We start from the raw sequence: 22011 nt of genomic DNA on the forward strand, positions 1-22011 counted from the left end.
TGTAACGTAATCATGGTTACATTGGCTTGACGCAATGAACTACAGCAATTTCAACCAACTGAGGACCTGCCACTAGGATTTTAGCTCACTTATAAATAGCTGCCTGGCACTTCAATTAAGGATGGGAGAACTAACCTAGATATAGGGGAATTTATTTATACCTCGGCCTCCAATCAGGTAGGTACAATACAGTGATTGGTTTTTGAAAACGGGACAGTTGTCTACTAGGAATGTGAAACTCACCACACAGTAAAGCTCAAATAGCCACGGGGATTTGTGCACCTCACTGGCAGTCAAGTGCACAAGGAAAATAAACCAGGGTCAAGATTTGTTTTAAAATGGGCACCTACAATTATGCTCCTAGGCCCTTATTTAGGGGGGAAAAACAACAAAAATCCCACAAGTATCTCTTTGCAGAGCTGCTGTGCACCCCACAGCCCATATATTCATCTTTGAAATCTCTGATTGTCTTGTGGATCATGTGTAGGTGTTTGTATGCCAAGCATTGCTAATACTGACCAGTACTTATGGCACCCTTAATAGGATCTCACAGCACCCCACAGTGCTGTGGCACCCAGATTGAGAATCAGTGGCCCAGCTTATCTGAAGCACTATCTGCTTTAAAAAAAAGAAGTCCAAAAACTCTATAAGGGAAATTATGCGCCTTCTCCCCACCTCTAAATTCTGCCCTATTTCAATCTTTTGATCTTGTCAATCTTTCATCTTTCAATATTTTTCAGTGATTTGCTGTTTGAGTGGATGAAAATGTGCCCCGACATTAAAATCTCATTACAATAAGTTCAAAATACAGCACCTTCCCTTTCCTCTGAGTGAAATCTTTTTTGGGTCCCTTTTCTGTATCAAAAAGCTCTGGGACTTGTCAATGGCGCTGAGAAAACAATTTTCCTTTTCAAACAAGATTTTACTCTGGAGGAAAATATATTGTTATTATGTGTGTTTTTAGTTTATAGAGCTGCAATCAGCCTTTTGTGATTTTTTTTTTCTCCCTTGGTCATCCAGACCTTATTTACCTTAGTTATTTAAAAAAAAAAAATCAACATTTCCTATTAAAAAAAAGACACAGAGACACAGAATATCCAACAACAACAACTTGGAGTAGATTTACAGTTCTCCAGCCTTTGCTCTCACCCTGGAGCCTGATGGGACTCTGGTGTCCTTGGAGGAATGGTAGAAGGAAGTGCTAGGGGCCAATTGCTGATTTTATCATTCAAACACAAAATTTGTTACACCACTTTATCGGTCACAGGGAAAGCAATTATAGTGTGGTTCAATTTTCCACTCAATGGCTGTACTGGGGATCAAAGTCAGCTTTTACGATGGGGAAAATGTTTTTCTATTTTATTTGTTATTTAAAAATAATAATATAATAAAAAAGCTGGAACTTTCAGTACAATCCATTCTGCTGGGTTGTTTTTGTAGGTTTTTTTTCTTCTTTCCTATCTTTAAGCCAGGGTTTATTATTTTGGCTTTTCTCCTCTTAAATAATCAGCTTTTTTTTTCTTCTTCTTCCCATCACAGTATAAAGCCTATTGCAATGTAGAAATGAAATTGTCACGCTTAAAAGCAATACAGCATTAGAACTCTAATCACAAAGACTGGAAGTAAAATTGACAGTATGCCACATTGCTTATTATGAGCTGTTTTCTTGTGGTCCTTTTTTTCAAACAAGAAGGTGTGTTTGTAGGTTGAGGGGATGTGCCTGTGCGTGTTTGTATCTTATAAAACAATTGTCACAGTAGTAAAAATATATATTACAGGACTGTTTTAATATCCAATCAGTTTGCTAAAACCACTACATTTCTTTTGAGGCCACGCCAAAAAATTTAGCGTCGGATTTTATCACAACAAATAGGGTGCCACAATTAAATGCGCTTGTTCTTGATTTGAATCACGGCTTTTATTTATCCCGTGCCAAGAGAAAGAGAGAGGAAAGCAGCGTATAAGGCAATGTGGGCGACTATGCATCGCCTCTACAACTGCAAGTATAAGAATAATACTTACAGTAGCACTTACATAGAGCTTTTCATCTGCAAGCTCTTTACACACGTTAACTAATACATCCCTAACACATTCCAGGAGAATATAAGCAGCAAGAGAAAAATGTTGTTACATCAAAGAAAAGCACATCAATTATTTAGGCAAATATTTTAATCACGTACTCTCAGAATACAAGACAAAATGTCATGATGATTTTCTTGCTTTTTACACTTCTTCAGTAGGTTCTGTTTCCTAGTGTGCTAGCTAGTAATACAGCATCACCAGGCAATCAGCAATTTTGAGTCCTTCAGCTGACAGCCACCCTTGCTGAATTAACACTTTCATGGCTTTGAAGTCAGATTTTTCATAGCTATATATATATAAATATATATATTTTTTATTATATATATATAAAAAACCCAAATCCTGTGCTATGGTAATATTTAAGCCCTGATTGAGCAAAGAAGTATTTAAGGTTTAATACATCTTTAATATTGAAGTCAATGGGACATCTGTGTTTCAAGTTAAGCATCAGTGTGTTGCTGGATTTGGGGTTTAGTATGCAAATCAATATCCCAGTTAATGGGCACTCAGCAAATTTGCAAACCTGAGCCTAGCTAACCAACCACGAAAGTTACTGAATCCTTTATGTGAGGTGTTGCGTACCTCAAATCCGCCTAAAACTTTTGGGAGCTGATTCACTCAGCAACCCGGAGGAGGCACTCAGCTCTTCAAGGATCCAAATCTTGGGTTTTCAAAGCGATACATGTCTTCCGTGTCATATTTATTTCCTCTGCTTACCCTTTCATGTCAGTGGGCTGTCTGACAGCACACAGTAAGTGCTTAATGGACATCCCTTTCAACTGGCTCTCTCTGCAAGGGAAGTACATTGCTAAATGTCTGCTGTGTTGCAGTTGAACAAGTTGGCTATGGCTTCCAGAAATGCTGAGCTATGCTGAGACTTGTTGGGAGCAAAGGGGCTCATTCCAGCTGGGAGAAAAAATGTATAACCCCAAAAACCGTAAATGATGGAAAATGGCAAACAGCAAACTTGGTTCCATTATGTACCCTTTTTCATACTATTTTTTAAAGCCAGTCTGTGTGTGTGTGTGTGTGCATATACTTAAATAAATATATATATATATATATATATATATATATATATACACACATATGTATGTATGTATATGTATGCATATATATAGATATATATGTATATGTGTATATGTATGCATGTATGTGTATATACGTGTGTGTGTATATTTATATTTGTGTGTGTGTGGCTTGGTGGGGAGGGAAGGAATTTAAACAAAACGATGAAAAATATACAGCCACATTCAGAAGATAGTGAAGAAAAGTCAGTTTTTGTGATGTTGTTTTTTAATTTTGAAAAAAAAAAGAGAGAGAGAGTTGTTTTTTAAGGAAAAATACTTGGAAAAATGTTGATGATATCTAGTACTCAGCCACCATGGAAAGGCTCCCAGTAAATGAATCTGGAGAAAGAGAGAGAATTCAGGGCCTATCTATCTGTGCTTTTACATATGAGCCAAGTGAAAGCTGTTTCCTTATAGCTGGGTTTTGTTTTATTACAGGGACTGTTTGAAGTCGAAAATCAGACTGAAGGTTTGGGCAACATAGGAGGAATCTCAAATAGTAGGAACCAAGAAAACCTTGGACAACCACTTGTGAATGGAAACCCTTATATCTCCTGGTTACTACAGAGATAAGTCGGCAGAATCGGTGCCCTTTACTCCGTTCATATGATGCCCTCCATTCTCAAAGCAACTCCCTAGAAAACTTTTCCCAGCACAGCGCTGACCTACACACTCACGCACAGCAGGGTCAGGGAGAGGAATGACCAACATACCCTGTGCTCGAGCTCTTCTGAAGCAAGCTGGACGGCACGTCTGTTTTAGACCAACCCTTGGGTCTCCTGTCATTTCCCCTTGAACTGAAGAGGTCAAAAATCAGGATCTTGTTTCTGCTGTGAAAGAAAGGAGTTTTTTTTTTTTAAATGAATGAACAAGAGAAGACAGACAGACAGACATGTAAGGGGTTAAATCAGACAGTACAAAGATACCTATACATTATATAGAAGAAGAGACAGAAGCAGGGATAGAGAGAGACTGGTTTTAAATGCCCTATTTTAAAATGTTAACACTGAATTGAGGTACCAGAAATCCAGCTGCTATAACAAGAACTGCTCCCTTACTAAGGCCTGTTTCAAGAGCCCATTTTTTCCCCTAATATATTTGCCTACTTACATCAAGAGAAAAATAAAAATTCATTACTTTGTCCTCCCCAGCTATAAAAGCCACAAGATGCTTCGCTCTGACAAATTTAAATTAGTGCAAGGTTTCTCCCACGTGGGAGGCTGCAACCCTGGCCTGTGGTCAGAGATAAATTTTTCAGTGAAGCTGCACCTAGGGTGATTAGGGGAAGCCTCCTGATTTTATCTTCTCACGGCTGAGTGGAGAGCACAGCAGTGTCGCCTTTTGTTGATCCCCAAAGGTGTCGTGCAGGGGAAAAGGTTGGGTGGGAGAGGTCAGTGACTTGAGGGGGCCGGCTGGAGGGAGTGCAGGAAACCTAGTTCAGATACCACGTTGGGAGTGAATGGAGCGGCTGCTGTACTGCACACACCATTGGGTACTTTTATCTGCTTCTTGTGCCTAATCATACCCAGGCGAGACTCCCACTGACCTGAACTGAAGAGCGGAGGGGAAGAAGGAAATTGTTCCCAATCCTATTTATATGTCTCCTGTAAAGCAAACCACTGTTGACTCAGGGCACTGCCTGCCTCCCTCACACTCTGCCCTGGCATCTCCTCTGTCCTTGTTAACATGTCCCAATATTATGGTCATATTTCTATATATATAGATATAAATATAGATATACAGGTATAGATCTATCTATCTAGATAGATAGATAGATAGATAGATCAATCTCTCGCTCTCTCTCTCTCTCTATCTATAGCTATATATAAGCATAACATTGGACATGTTAACAAGATATATATAGGTATAGATATAGATATATGTGTAGATAGAGAGAAAGATATCGATAGATAGATATAGATATTTCTATTTCTATTTATCTATATAGCCTTATATTTATTTTATATTAACCCTTTCATGGTTTTGAAGTCAGATTTTTCATAGCTATGTAAAAAAACCCTACCTATATCTATCTGTCGATATCTATCTATCTACACATATATCTATATCTATAAATATCTTGTTAACATATCCACTGTTATGCTTATATATAGCTATCGAGATAGATAGATAGATAGATAGATAGATAGATAGATAGATAGATAGATAGATATAGCCATATACTTAAGGGAAGCTCATCTGATCACATTTTTTTCCCCTCACAACAATTGTGCTGGTTGTTTCAGGGGCAATTCCCTTCCTCCCCCCAAAAACAGTGAGATTAATTAGCCATCGGAATAACTAACCTGGATCTTTAAATGAAGATTGGAGATAATTCTGTAAGAATATGTTCTATCTGAAGTAGAAGTTATTGAAGGGGAAGACTGGGTTCTTTAGGTGAATCTGATATCTTTTATTAGACCAACTTTAATCGTTGGAAAAAAATTTCTTAGCAAGCTTTCAGGTTTAAAAACCCTTTGTCAGGCTGAGGAAAACCCAAAAACTTGCTAACAAAATTGTTTCCAACTATTTGAGTTGGTCTAATAAAAGATATCAGATTCACCCAAAGAACCTCTTCTGCCTACGTCTTTAGACCAACATAGCTGCAACCAATGTCCTTGAAGGTGAAGAAGTTTTTAGTGAATGTGATTCTTTGCTCTCTGGTGAAGAAGAGGAAAGGAAGGTCCCTTCTAGTATAATAGACCATTGGGCTAGTGTGTTCAAAGCACACTTGTTTTTTAGCCAGCAGCACACTAAGAAGTGATATGGCCAGTATCATATCTGGCCACTGCTACCTCCCTACCTGACTGAGCAAGTACAGATGCTCAGTGACCCAGGTACCAGGTCAGCTAGGACAGTTCAGAGTAGGGTTTGAACTCAGACATGTGGAGTCATAAGCAAATGCCTTAATTGCTATGTTACCAAAGCTCTTTGCCTTGCATTATGCAGGAAATTAAACCAGACAATGAAAACCCGCAGGGTTCGGTCCTTGGACCGATACTCTTTAATGTCTTCATCAGCGACTTGGACGAGGGAGTCAAATGTACTCTGTCCAAGTTTGCAGATGACACAAAGCTATGGGGAGAAGTGGACACGCCGGAGGGCAGAGAACAGCTGCAGGCAGACCTGGATAGGTTGGACAAGTGGGCAGAAAACAACAGGATGCAGTTCAACAAGGAGAAATGCAAAGTGCTGCACCTAGGGAGGAAAAATGTCCAGCACACCTACAGCCTAGGGAATGACCTGCTGGGTGGCACAGAGGTGGAAAGGGATCTTGGAGTCCTAGTGGACTCCAAGATGAACATGAGCTGGCAGTGTGACGAAGCCATCAGAAAAGCCAATGGCACTTTATCGTGCATCAGCAGATGCATGACGAATAGGTCCAGGGAGGTGATACTTCCCCTCTATCGGGCGCTGGTCAGACCGCAGTTGGAGTACTGCGTGCAATTCTGGGCACCACACTTCAGGAAGGATGCGGATACCCTGGAGAGGGTCCAGAGAAGGGCAACTCATACGGTCAAGGGCCTGCAGACCAAGCCCTACGAGGAGAGACTAGAGAAACTGGACCTTTTCAGCCTCCGCAAGAGAAGGTTGAGAGGCGACCTTGTGGCTGCCTATAAGTTCATCACGGGGGCACAGAAGGGAATTGGTGAGGATTTATTCACCAAGGCGCCCCCGGGGGTTACAAGAAACAATCGCCACAAGCTAGCAGAGAGCAGATTTAGATTGGACATTAGGAAGAACTTCTTCGCAGTTCGAGTGGCCAAGGTCTGGAACGGGCTCCCAAGGGAGGTGGTGCTCTCCCCTACCCTGGGGGTCTTCAAGAGGAGGTTAGACGAGTATCTAGCTGGGGTCATCTAGACCCAGCACTCTTTCCTGCTTATGCAGGGGGTCGGACTCGATGATCTATTGAGGTCCCTTCCGACCGTAACATCTATGAATCTATAAACCAGCATTTGTAGCCTTAAACTTTATTATGAATCAACTGATGATTTTTTTCCCCTCCATCTTGGCTGGACTCCATCTTGTCCTTTGCTGGATTCCAGTTTGGCCCACTGCTGTGGACTGGTCTCCAGAGATAAGCAAATGCCCCATAGTGGAAGCTAAAGAACTGGCTTCCATAGATTGCACTGGTGCAAGGCTCATCTCCTTGTACAAAGGAACACGTCACATGCCCTGACCAGAGACCTACCTATGCCTTGTATTGAAACAGCACTGGTACATACTCCCAAATGAAGATGTCCTGTACCAGTGTGAAAGAGATTTCCATTAGCATATCTTAGCCTGATTGCCATTAGCACACAACTAGCTGCCCTAAGTGTCTGCTCACACCATTACAGCTGGTCTACAGGAAAAAAAAAATTGAATCTTTGTTAAAAACCCCCAATAAAAGGAAGATTCTATTTTAGCAAGGGCCACTCTCATGATTTTACCCTAGGTCTCAAGATGTTGAATATTTCTTAAAAGTCTCAGATCCTGTGGTGATGGGATTAATTAAGACTCTCAGCTTTCATTAAAAAAGGAGCAAGATTCTATCCCTAATGGAGGAAAGTCTGAAAATATGATCCCCTAAAGGCTCAAAATTCAGGGAACAAATAAAAAAAGGCTCCCAAATGTGTTATTGTTAGAAATGTCATCATTTTTAGAGGTGTGACTAATCGTTATCAAATGTTTGTGGTTAGCAATACTGTAAAACAATGAGGTGTAACACGCCTTTCTTTGGGAAGGAAAGCAAAATTAAGGAAAGAGTGAGGTGATAAAAATAGCAGAAGAGCTCTTTCTGGCTGATAAATTGAGGACTATCCTTCTCTGATCCCTTATTTAAACAACACTTGTTCATAAAGTGCCTCTTCATTTAAAAAATGGTATTTCAGTATAATTTGAAAGACCTGCATTCAAGCCCAGCTCCGCAATGGATGACTGCGAGCAAGTTATGTTGTGTAAAACCTTACCTGCGATAGGGATAGTAATCATGATCCCATTGCTATACTGACATAAATTCAACGCCTTATCAATAGATGGTGATATCAACTCCTTTGTACACGAGAAGATGATGAAGGCTTTTTTTTTCCCCCCCCAAACACCCCTAAAATCATCACACTATACCATACTGTATTTTACAGGAAAGTAACACTAACATCAGATGGCATTTCTTTGACAAGTTGTCATGTCTCAATCTAAATTAAAACCAAATCTGACATACCAAAAACCTCATCTTGCGCTGTCTGGTTTGGACAGTGACAATCCACGACGATCTACATTTTTTGACCTAAAATCCATTCCTTGAGGATATTTAGCTAGACTCATGGAGGCAATAAGGTTTATGTGCTGGCATGTGGTCAAACAAAACACTGGCTGATGTGATACTAGCAATGCTGTTCTTGCCTGAAAGCAGCAGAAACTTGGGTTTGTGTGATGTTAACCGGGAAGAGTGTCCTTCCCTTCTTGGCCTTTGTTTGCTTAACATAAGCAGCATGGTATGGTGGCTAAGTGGGTTTGTGGGCAAAAAAGAACTTGCCCCATTTCTGATTCTGCCATTTATGTTCTGTATGACCCTGGGTAAGTGCCTTAGGATTTTTTTCCCTTCAACATCCCAATCTGTAAAATGGGCTCAATACTATGTAGACTTCCATGAGGAGTGCTAAGCCTTCTTAACCTTATTAACATTAGTAAAGCTGGAAGCAAGGCTGTTTTGGGAGATATGTTTTATTAGACCAGCTATGGAATTGGGAGCTGGGGTACCAGACAAACAATTAGCAGAAGAAGAGAAGCTTGATTACTGGGAGAGCAAGACCTATCAAAATGGAAGCAGGTCATTGCCACCTATAGTATGTAGGAAGAATTTCACAAGTCTAGTGTGTCATAAAATCTACATTGATGTTCAGTCCTTGCTCCCTGGTGTTCAGCCAGCCTATGAATTTTTATTCCCAAGCTTGCCTTTTAAAGGGATTTGGTAGATTTTCCTTGAACACTAGGATAGTGAGGTCAGAAAGGGAGCGGTTGCTCTGTGTATTCTGGTATGTACGTTCTGTTGAGTATCGCCCACATAGTTACCATGAAGGTGCATCAGATATATCACACTTTGGGATGTGAAGGATCCATAGATTTTGATGGGTTCATTGTGGGGAGCATTGATTGCAGTAGCAGTGGAGATATGTTGATAGGTTAAGGATTTCTTGCCTGGGCTGTGTCCCATTTGATGTCTGTTGAACAGTGGAGAGTTTGCTTCTGATGATGAGTTGGGCAATGTTAGGGGGTTGTTTGAATGCCAGGAACAGAGGGCCTGGGAAGATTTCTCTCAATATCTGCTCTTTGTCAAGTATAGGCTGCAGTTGCTTGATGATTCTCCTAATCGGTCCGAGTGTGGGGTAGTAGATGACCACCCAGGGTGTGTGGTCACAGCAGGGGCGGTTCTTGTTGTAGCGTGGCAGGTTACTGTGGGGTATTGGGTGACTCTTTCAAAGATATGGACTATTTCCTTACTGGAGAGTCCTTGGCATATCTACACATTGCTATATGGCAACATTGCTATGGTGCCATGCTTTAGTACTTCCTTTTGGTACTTCCTTTTGGAAGTACTAAAGCACAGAGCAGTACAGGTGGTTACCACGCCACGCACATGATGCATGGGCAAATTTGCTCTATACCCAGGGAGCATGCTGCTATGGTGACATAGCTGGCGATCATCTGTAGACATACATGATTGCTACGTCACCATAACATGCTATACAGTGATGTAGCGCATAACTACATCACCATAGGACAGCATGTAAACATGCTCCTTGTCATATAAAAGCAGATTATAGACTGGTCAGGTGGGCATCCTCAGAGCAGTTGCAGTGGTACGTGATGGGCTTGGCTATGGATTACAGCTTTTTTTTTGCTGTGTTTGGGATGATTGCTGATCTTGTAGGTATGGTGGTCTTTGGGTTTTCTGTAGACAGTGGTTTGTAGGGTGCCATCTGGATATGGATTGTGGTATCTAGAAAGTTGATTGTGGATATGGATTGTGGTATCTAGAAAGTTGAAGATAGGAGTATTCCAGGGAATGTTTGATTGAGGGATAACAGTTGTTAAACCTGTGGTGGAAAACAAGAAGTCAGTCCAAATAATGAAAATATCATCTGTATAGCAGAAGCATAGTGCACGTTTGATGGTTCAGGTTTCTAAAGTGTCTTCCTCTAGTTGCCTTATGAAGAGATTGGCATGTTGGGGGGCTATTTTTATGCCCATAGCTGTGTCCATGGTCTGGAGGAACTGGTGATTGTTGAAAATGAAGTTGTTGTGGGTGAGGATGAAGTAGATAATTTTTGCAACATGCTGTTGTAAATCTGAGGGTACTCTGTCTTCTTGTAGGTATCTCAGGCTGGCAGCTGTGCCTTCATGGTGTGGGTTGTTAGTGTACAGGCTGGTGACATCCGTGGTTGCAAGTATGGCCTTCTCGAAGAGGTGGTTGATGTTCTGAATTCTGTTGAGGAAGTCTGTGGTTTCTGTGCATCCTGATAGCTCTTCAGCGAGGGTACCACAGTTGGATATGAGGTGTCTGCAAAGGTTACCTTGTTTGGGAATCTTTGGAAGTATAGCGTTTGATATTTTCCAGTTCCAGAATGAGTGCCGGTGTGGGGTCTTCCCTAAGCCCCTTATAGTATTTGTTATCAGAGAGTTGTCTGTTGGCTTCATTGATATAGTCCAGACAGCTGAGGATGACTACAATTCCACCTAGAGTTTGATTATTTCTTCACTGTTTGATTTAGGGACTGTATAGTTTTTCTTTGAGATAGAGAGAGGTTGTTATGCTTCTGGCTTTTGTTGAGAATTTCACTGTAAGCTTTTTTTTCCCTGAAAGTCAGTATAGTAGTCCAATGTGTGGTTATGCCCACTGGGCAGTGTCCAGTTCAATGTTTTATTATGCTTTGTTTTCTCAGTTGTGGCAGTAGCGTTGTCAGGTGGTTGTCTCCTGATGAAGAATCCTTTCAGGCAAAGTTTGCAGAAAAAAAAACTTCTAATTCTCCACATAATGGTCTCTTGTAAGGTTATACGTTTGGTCCAACTTCATTAGAATACATATTTGTAAAATGGGCCCAGCTGATCAAGCAACCTAGATCACTGTGTGTGGTTAGGTATTAGATGTGCCAAGGGATAGAAGAAGAGCATGAATCCCACTTTGTTCTGCAAATTCTCCTCCTCAGCAGAGAAAAACAAGGGAAGAATATACACCCTGCTGTCAAGGTGGTAACCTTTGTCTCCTAATACCGAAGAGGTTTGTATATAGCTTGAAAACCCAGGTTTTTTTAACAGTATCTCCAGGTATGTAGATAATTGATTAATATTCTCTCTCCAGATTCCTGAAACTTAAGGCACAATTTGCTGCACAGATGTGCATCACTGCCAATGTCTTTGTAAGCTTCATCAATGCCCCTTGAAATTGAATTTATGAAAAGAAAACTCCTGGAAAAAAAAATCAGCAAGGGGAAGCTGTTCTTCAGATACCAGTTAAATGTTAAAAGAACAGAAAGCAAAATCTTAACTTTGGCAACTATTGCACAGAGGAGCTCACTAGCTGGAAATGATCACAGTCAGTATGCTTTGTGTAGAGCTGAATAAAAAATGGCAGGGAGATGGGGGGAAATGATAAGGTCTTGTTTTTCACTTGGAGCACCCCGTAATCAATGCGATGTTCAATGTTAGTCATGTTCATGACCGTTGTGGTAGTAGTTAAAACCACCATTTAAAAATTCGGGCTGAGCAGACTTGTCCAAGTAAAACTTTCATTTTCCGGGATTGTTCCATCAGATCTGGCAGCATGTCTCATTAAGCTACGGTGGAAAGAGGGACTGGGGTATGTTTTTCCAATGCTGGCTATCTCTTTCTCACGTTGAGGACAGGCATCCTTGCAGTTACATAGGTTCCACTCCTTTCTTCCACACTGTGGAGATGTTGCTTGTTCTTTAGCAGCCCCTTCCCATGTTCTCCCGGTCTTTGCATCCACTCAGCCCACTAGGCCTCTCTGACGGGGTTCATTTCAATCCATGCATTCCTAGCTGCTGTCGTCTTGTACACATGTTGAAGGCTCATGCTACGTACCCGTGTTGAAGGCCCATGCTACGTGAAGTAGGTGCCGCAGATACTTCTGTGGCTTTCTCATTCTCTGAGAGTGCCCTGCTCCCTCAATAGAGACTCTTCAAGTCTTGGTGCTTGCTACTGCCATCATCAAAGAGTGGATACTTTGAATCCACATGGTCCCGTTACCTTTCCTGTAGGCACAAGTGCACCTCAGTACCTGGACCTACCAGAAGACAGTCCCTTGACTTGCCATATCATGTGACTGTTTTCACCCTATAATGAACCGGGGTTTTCTTTTTGCATGTAAGCCACTACAGGCCCTATACATTCTGCTGCAACTCACTGCAGATGAGTAGTTGCAGAGAGGCAACTTTAATTGGACAAGTTCTGCTGCTTTAGTTGTGATTGAAATCTCTGTCTGACACATCCATGGTTCTTGAGCTTTTTCCAGGTTGAAGCATTCATTTAGGGTGTTCAGTCAGAACATGGTGATGGAATATGAAATGTTATTTAGTTGAATCTGGGGAAAAAAATATGATAACAGATGTTAAGATGACCATCACAAATTAAAAATGGTTCCTATTGTTTGCAGTAAGAAAGAAGAGATTCAGAAGTCCCAGTTCTTGTATAACTAGGTCATGCTTTGAAATACACTAACTGTGCAAAAATAGAAAGTTATTTGGTATATTGGGGGGGGGAAAGATGTTTCCATTTAAATTAAGCAATATTCTATCATTTTAGGAACAAACGATTGTTTAATATGTTCATATAAGGATTAGCATTGTAAAAATGCCTCTAAATGCAGCTAGAGCCAAAGTACCAATAGGTTTCTAAAGGAATAAAGCACAAAAGACTTCCATCAGAAAGCGTGTTATATAAAGTGGCTTCCTGATATTTGCATTTAAGGAGATGGCAGCTGTATACGAGAGAGATAACAGAATAGTTGAGACGGAGAGTAAAATTTATCGTAACATGTCTAGTGATGATTAAAAGCCTGTGCTTATTAGATGCATAAAATGTATTACTAAATCATTTTTGGAACATATAATTTTCCAATTATTTATGCATCACAGTAATTAATGATAGGAGGGACAGAGTCAATGATTCACTGTGTAATACATATGGTAGTTACCTGGGGAGGAAAAAATTACAGTGCTACCAATTATTTGCTTTAATGTTTTTGTAATTATGCCCTACACCCAAGTTGAAAATTTCTTTAATTCTTTTTTGGGGGAAAAAGGAACTTAATTCATAACAATGTGACTGCTTAGTGCTTCAATTAAGTCTAATTTTTAAACTGCATCCAAGAAATATACAATTCCATAAAAGCGCAAGCTGCCATTATATTTTGCGGGCAACAAATATTATATTGATACATTACCTTAGACTGAGGGAGGATGATTATTTGTTTAATGCACAGGGTGGGAACTCAGACGACCTTGGTTCTATTTCTGGCTTGAACACAGCTGAAGTACCTTTGGCATATTAAAGTTCTTCGGGAAAGATTGCTGCTTGGTAGACTTTGAGGATCTCCTGGGGACAGTGGATAAAAGAAGGGAGTGCAACATCCACAACTCTTTATAAAGCCTCCTAGGACCCCCACTGCAGTTAGCTAATCTGCAGTCATGAAAAAGGTTGTCCAAGACAGGAAAATGAAGCCTGTGGCATACAACACTGACAGTGATGGTGACCTTCAAAGCCCTAACAAAAAAGCCTGTGCAGAGGTAGAGGTATCCCATTGGTACCTCCATAGTGGGAGCCATAGCTAGTATGGAAGTAATTTATAAAATTATAGAGATGTTGGACTACTAGAGATCTCAACAAGTCATCTAGTTCAGTGGTTCTCAACCTTTTTAAGAGTCAGGGCACCCTTCCCCTGTGGTTTTGAATTTGGTGGCACCAGTTGAGAGCCCCTAGTTGAGAACCACTACTGTCCTCCCTCATGTTAGCTCACTAGTTCTCAGCTGGAAGCCTCTGCCATTGTTTGGTAAAATTGCCCTGAGTGCACAGCCAGACTGGGATGGATGGTGGCATGCATGTACTCTTCTACCTCATTAGGGATCTCTGATAACCATAAAGCAGGCAGGATGGCCAGTCATGCTGCAGTCCTTCCCAGTCCATGCCGCCTCTCCCCCTACCATGTTCATCCTGGAAACGGATGGTTATCAGTCCCAGGACTGCACCAAAGTCTTGAACTGGTTCTGGTTTGTTGCTACTCTGCCCATACATTCAATTTAAAAACAGTCATAAAAATATTACATCTTATGTAGAATATTTTTGTGGCTGGTTTGCCATTGTGTGGCGCCATTAATTCCCTGAGTGTGTGGCAGAGTTGCAATGGGTAGCATGTTTAACAGGTTCAATGTAATATCTGCCAGGGGTATTAGGTACCCAAGCCCACTTTAAGCTAATAGGTGGAATAAAATCTGGCCCATGGAGTTTTTTGGTGTCATGATTTCCAAAAGACATCTTTATATCTAGTCATCATACGGGTACAGGCTGGGGCCTCAATGGATAAGCAGCAGCTCTGCAGAAAAGGACCTGGGGTGATAGTGGACAATAAGTTGAAGATGAGTCAACAGTGTGTCTTTGTTGCCAAAAAGGCTAGCAGCATCCTGAGTTGCATTAGTAGGAGTGTTGCCGGCAGATCGCGGGAAGTGATTTGTCCCCTCTATTTGGTCCTGGTGAGGCCACATCTGGAGTCCTATGTCCAGTTTTGGGTCCCCTGCTACAGAAAGGATGTGAACAAATTGGAGAGAGTCCAGAGGAGGGCAAAGGAAATAGTTAAGGGTTTGGGGCATGTGACTTAAGAGGAGGTGCTGAAGGAACTGGAGAAGAGAAGACTGAGGGAGGATTGAAGAGCAGTCTTCAGCTCCCTGCAAGGAGGTCCCAAAGAGGATGGAGCCAGACTGTTCTCAGTGGGGACAGATGACAGAACAAGGAGCAACAGTCTCAAGTTGCAGCAAGGGAAGTTTAGGTTAGACATTAGAAAAAAACCTTCTCACCAGGAGGGCAGTAAAGCACTGGAACAGGTTACCCAGAGAGGTGGTGGTATCTCCATCCTTGGAGGTTTTTAAGACCCAGGTGGACAAAGCCTTGGCTGGGAAGATTTAGTTGGGGATGGTCTTGCTTTGAGCCAGGGGTTGGATTAGATGATTTCCTGAGGTCCCTTCCAACCCTAATTTTCTATGATCCTATATGAACCAGCTCCTGTGCCCAGCACCTCCTCCACCCCTGCAGAACCTCCATTTCCCTGTCTCTTCGTAGCCAGCTCTGCTCTACACTGTGGAGTCTGTATCCTCTAACGATGCAGCCAACACCCTTAGGAGAAAATAATTCATTTCCTTAGAGACATATCTACCAGCCTTTGCCATCTGAGATCTGGGACTGTTTAGAGAATTTATTTATTTCCTTAGCCTTTCCTATGAAGATTTTTTTTTTTTAATTTTTGTAGTACATTTTGGCAGATTATGCAGGTGGTGTCTGAATCAATAAAGCTTCCAGCTACAAAAAGCCTTTGGGTGCAAAAGCTTGTGTTGAGATATTTGTTTGTTTTTTTTATTTATTACAAACAGAGCTAAATCTGAATAGGTTTTTAGTTCTGCCAAAAAAAAAAAAAAAAAAATCAGGATGTACACCCCAGTTCCCTGCTGTGCTACAAGCATAGCAGATAGAGGACATTTATTTATTGCAAATATTCATAAGGCAAAGCTGTTCATCTTAATGACAGAAGATTTTTAGAGATGCTTACCTCTTTGTGTCTCAGACATTCCTAGATATAACATGTTTAGGAGCACAAGGCTGGATACGTATGCATGAATCCGTAGTGCTTGTACTGAAGACTAAATGAGAACCACAGAGTGGCAGAAAGACCAGTGGTCTTAAGTGGCATGAGATACTTCTATCTTCTTGGGTTTTTTGTTTGGTGCTACATATGTATATTAGCATCATGCAAGGTCTTATTGTCATAGGATCTTAGCAATATGCACAGCTTTACTTTTTGTTTCCAAGCTCCTACAAGTAATTCTTTGTAATCATAGGATCATAGGAAAATAGGGGTGGAAGGGACCTCATGAGATCATCTAGTCCAGTCCCCTGCTAAAGGCAGGACCATCCCTGACTAAACCATCCCTGCCAAGTCTCTGTCTAATTTGCTCTTGAAAATTTCCAGGCTGGAGATTTCATAACTTCTCTAGGTAGCCTGTTCCAGTGCTTGCCCACCCCCATAGAAAGTTCTCCTTGATCTCCAACCTAAATTTCCTTTGCCACACTGTGAGGCCCTTGCTCCTTGTCCTGTACCTTATGGCCACCAAGGGTCTCCATCCTCTTTGTAATAGCGCTGTAGGTATTTGAAGACTGTTGTCAAATCCACCCCCCTCCCCCAGTCTTCTCTTCTCCAGACTAAATAACCCTTCTTCTGCACTGAAATAGCCCAAATCTTGAATGGGATTACTGCCATTGCGCATACATTATATACTATTGTTCCTACTTCTATCCCACCTGAAGTCCATATGCATGAACAACAGGTGCCAGCTATTTTCAGGTGTACTGAAGTCATAGTTCCCATAAAAAACCAGTGCCTCCATGACTGTGAAGATCTAAAGTGTTGAGTGAAAAGATGAAAGATGGATCTTTACTCTGCATAATAGGTGGTTTGCAAGGGGCCTGTATGGCCTATAAGTTGCCAATTCACCTGCTGTTCTGTTCCCTTTGAAATAAATGCTGATTCTACCAATATGATCTACTGACATGATATAGCTCACATTTGAAGAGGTGGTGAGCTCCAGCCTGGTTGAGATGCCAACCCTCCTCCCCCAAAATGTGAACCTCAAAACTTAGTAAAATTCTAGCTGGAAATTACCTGAGATCAGTCATCATGATACCCAGCACTCCCTGTTTCCAGGCAGAAATTCTCCACCATGCACTAATTTACATCCCAGTCATCATGGAAAAGGCATAATAGTCTGTTTGAGGAACAGTTAAATGATCACAATACATGGGCTGACAAATGGCACTTGGACAAAGCACCAATCTCAGTATCTAAAACTCATGGCGACTTGAGCTGAAAGAGAAACTTAAGGGCTCAAGAATAATTTAAATGCTAACATGGCTATATTATTGATGGTGTCTGAACCAGCTGTGTACCTCAAGTAATCTGTCCAGTATCATTCAGGATAGTCTGAGGCCTGGTGGGATACACAAGCTGGGTCTCCTAAGGACAAGGCCTGCAATTGAACTAGGGCAGCTGTTTCATACGTAGGGTCATAGGATCATAAGAAAGTAGGGCTGGAAGAGACCGCACAAGATCATCTAGACCAGCCCCCTGCTCAAGGCAGGGTCACCCCTGACTAAACTATCCCAGCCGAGTGTCTTTCCAACCTCCTCTTGAAAATGTCCAAGGATGGAGATGCCAGAGCTTCTCCAGGCAGCCTGTTCCAATGCCTGACCACCCCCATAGTCCTCCTAATCCCCAACCTAAATTTCCCTTCCTGCATAATGAACCCATTCCTCCTACTCCTTTCCCATACAGCCCCAGGGAAAAGTCTATCCAGCCTCTTTATAATCACCCTTCACTTATTTGAAACCTGTTATCAAATCTCCCTCAGACTAAAATCTCTTCTCCAGACTAAGTATCCCTCATTCTTTCTGCCTTTCCTCACAAGCCTTGCCTCCCAGGCCCTTAATCATTTTTTGGAGCTCTCTGCTAGACTCTTTCCAAACTTTCCACATTCTTCTTGAAGTATGAGGCCCAAAACTGGAGACAGTACTCCAGGTGAGACCTCACCAGTGCTGAAGAGAAGAATCACTTCCCTTGATTTGCAAGTGACCCCTGTTAATGCAACTCAATATGCTATTGGCTTTTATTTTTTTCCAACAAGACTTCCTGTTAAGTGTATTAGAAAAAAAATAGTCCCACTGTGGCTTCATTTCATACTAGTTCATTCTCCCTCCTTAGTTTCTATGCCTTTCTTCATCCTCTACTCCTGTAGCCCTTCAAATATACACCTTTTCTTTTGACTGTCTAATGCAATGCATAGTTATTAATGCTTCCTCTCATTCCCAGTGCCTTTTGCATCTCTTTCCAGCTGTTCCCTCTAGTGACAGGTAATGATGATAATTGGCTGCAGTGCCAATGACAGGCTACCCCAAAGCCCTGCAAGGACTAGTTCAGAGGTACAGAATTGCTCAGAAAGCCCAGGGCTTCTCCACCCAAGGGGAAGAAAGAGAGGTTGCTTGCTGTAGCAGGAGCTGAATGCTCCCTGCCATTTCCTAGCAGAGTGGTTTAGAATTGGATGATAATTGTTTTAACTATCCTTGTTGTTCTTTATTTTATCCAGAGGCATGGCCACAGATCTTGGGTGAGGCTGGAAAACTGATGTCTCCCTAATTTTCTGGGTATTCTTAATTGAGTGGGATAGCTCACACTGCCATTCAGCTGCAGATTGGTGCTTTATTTAAAGCTTTTCAGATCAAGTTTATGTTTCCTTTATGTGACCTGAATTTAAAAAAAACCCACAAAACCCAAGGTGCTTGGACTTTGGAAGACAGCCAGGACTGGCAACTCCCTCAATTTGTTACCAAGATGAAGAGATTAAATAACCAGCAAGGGTGCAACTCTTCAGGAATTCAGGTCACTGTGTTAAAAATAGCTCCACTGATTGTGTCTCTGTAGGGGAAAGGTGAGTGTCATGTGACTGTCATGTCAGCGTCATTCAGAATGGAAATGTAGGCACATGATAGGAAAGATGCTGCACCAGTCTTTATTAAAAGGGAAATTTAACTAGCTGGTGGGAAAAGGTTGGCCTGTCCACAGGAGAGATGCACCCTGGTCAGCACCACCAAAATATTGCTGTAGCACTTAGCACCCTTGGACTGGGACTGTCTGTTATTCAGATAGCACCTAACACAATGGGGCCCTGAGAGCATATATACAAACACACACACACTCAAGAAAGAGATACAACTTTCCCCAAAGTCCAGTGCAGAACTGGGAGGAAAGGAAATCTGGGTTTCCTCATTTCTAGCTGTATGCCTCCTATCTTCTGGACCATGATGCTTTACTGGCACAAAAACTTGCCCATGCTGCTCTATTAGGCCATGGCAATTCTGACTGGAAGGTCCCATATCTACAGAAGTGAGGGAACTTCATGCCAAGTTGGGCTTTAGTTTCTTTTATGAGACTGCAATCAAGGTTGTTGTTTTTTCCCCTCTCAGCAATGACTTGTCATGTATATCACAATTGCACGGCCAAAAGATCTACGCCTTTCACACAAGCCACCAGATAGCTCGATAATCATCACTAACTCATCATTATTGACTTGGTACATCTTGAATAAATGAAAAAGTGGAAAGGGGATTAACTAATCCCTGGCATCTCAGTCAGTGTTATAGTGAGATCTTAGAGAGAAGAAAAGATTCAGGAAGGGAACCAAAGATAGCAAGAGGTGAAGGAGGTGACTATTTGTAGAGGGATGATGGGAGATACTTTTTCAGGTGGCTTCCCCAATATTTTGGGAGATGTATTGGCATGGCAATGAGTTCAGCCTCACATAGAACCACATCCTGGTCCACCCTGCCCAAGCTCTTGGAAAAAGGTCAATGCATCTACTTTTGTAACACACCTTCATCTTAGCTGTCAGACTACATCACAGAAATGCACTCAAGAAGAGAAAGACACATCCTTTTTTTTTTTTGTTAACTCTTTTTCAGGCGCTTGAGTAAGGTGGATTGAATTGCATGTAGGTGCAAAACCCTCTTTAGGTACCTGATAAATGAATAGGATTTGGCCTTTACACATGTGATCTTTCTGACCTTCATTTCTGAAGGTGATGAGGGAACTCACACAGCCTGACAGGCTAGTTCCTGGGGAGACTAGCAATTAACTAGAATGAGCCTTGATTAATTTACAGATTTAATTTAATTTTCCTGGGTGGGTGCATCTACACGTGTGCTGGACTGTGCAGTTCTTGTTACCGCATAGAAGCGGCAGCATTACGGTTTGTACCTGCCAATGCTATGTCACTGTAGCGATGAGTTATGTCACCGTAGGTTGTCACTACAGCAGTGTAGCATCCCATGTAGATACACCCAGTATGACTGTAAACTGCATTTGACTGGTGGCAACATGATGGGGCTACTCATTGGAAGGTAGCTCCTACAAAATACCAATTTCCAGAGTGAGGCAAGTATAGGGCCTAAAACCTAGCTCCCACTGCCTTGTGGGTATTTCTTGGTTAGAGTAAGGCTAAAGGATATCACCCTGACGGAAACCTGCCCTTGTTGAGGCATTAGGCAGTCAGCAGAAGCTGTAATCTGTTGCTCTCTGGCAGAAACTACAACCATTGTGGCAGTGCACATTGGGACTCAGTCTGGTCTTTCAATTCTGTCTTAATGGCTTAAAGGCTGGTAGATTTAAGGCAACCTCCACTCTTACATACCCTTGCTTAGCTATACGTGTTGAAGGTTTTGAAGATCTTGGTGTGATGATCACAGCACTCTGTGAAGAGCATAAGGAACCTGAGGCAGCCCTATTCATGTGTGCCTGGCTTGCCTCTCTTGAAGAAGACCCTAAAAAACATGGGCCAAAAAGCCATGGCCCCAGCCCAGTCTTTCCTGGCCAAGATTAAACAGCATTGTCCTGAGAAAAATATTAGCCCTTTTTTTTCTCATACTTAACAGCTATTTAAAGCAGGACAAATTACCCGTAGAGTCCTTAGTATTCTGGGACAGATTCTCGCAGGAGAAATACCACGTGTTTACCGCATGCGGTTCGACCTGTAGTCTTTATCCATTTTTGCTAGTGAGCAGGCAATGAAATGCTGGTGATTAAATTAAAGTCTGGGCTAGATATTAGGTTTCATATCCAGTGTTAATCCCTTGACTTGTGGTCAAGTAGGAAAAAAATGGAGTGAGGATCCAACCTGCCTAAAAGGTTCTCTGAAATCAGAAGCTGAGTCCTTGCATGTTCAGATTGTATGGGTTTGTTTGAATACATTATCAAGAGAAAGAAAGTCTAAATACTGCATTTTGGTCTGATTCAGAACCCCCTGAGGCTCACAGAAGACTCCTTCAGACTTCAGACCAGTCACTTTTTTTCTTAAACAATGAGATGCATCCTTTGGCTACAGACCTGAGCTCTTATACTGTTCCTGAGTAAGATTGGTTTCCTCTGTTCCTGATTCTCATACTGATCAACAATGTGTTGTTTCTATGTACAGACACTCTCATAGGAGTGATCCTCAAATAGCTAGGACCAGTCCTACTGAGTTTGAATCATAGATGGAGAGTGTGAACTTTATTTTGTATTCTGTAGGAAGCTAGGGCAGAGATTAGTGACGTGGGAGATAGGTTTGTAAGCCATGTTGCCAATTGGGTGTTATGCTTTGGGCAATTTGGGAGGTTCAGGGTAAATAACTTCATTCCTAGTCATGAGTTGCAGGTGTGGGGTCATAAATGTATAGTTCTTCACAACTACCTGAGTAATTGTGGAAGGAAATAGGCTTGTGTTGTGTTGTTCAGTATGAGATAGAGCACTCAACAGAGGTCTGCTTCCTTCGATCATCCAGTTCTAACTATTAATGTGTTACATGCGTCTCTTAAAGTCCAGTTTTTGACGTCTTTCTTTCCCAGTCACACTTAATAAGCAACATTTATAAGTATTTTATTCTGCCAACTAAACTCAGTTCATGTCATCGCTGGTGTGTCTTACATTGTCCCCACTGAGATAGGTTTATAGAATCAGGTTTAAAAAAAGGGCTAGAAGGGAGCCTAGAAGGTCATCTCAAGGCAGGTGAAA

This window comes from Alligator mississippiensis, chromosome 1 (assembly GCF_030867095.1).
Source record: "Alligator mississippiensis isolate rAllMis1 chromosome 1, rAllMis1, whole genome shotgun sequence".
In the NCBI taxonomy this organism is placed as follows: domain Eukaryota; kingdom Metazoa; phylum Chordata; order Crocodylia; family Alligatoridae; genus Alligator; species Alligator mississippiensis.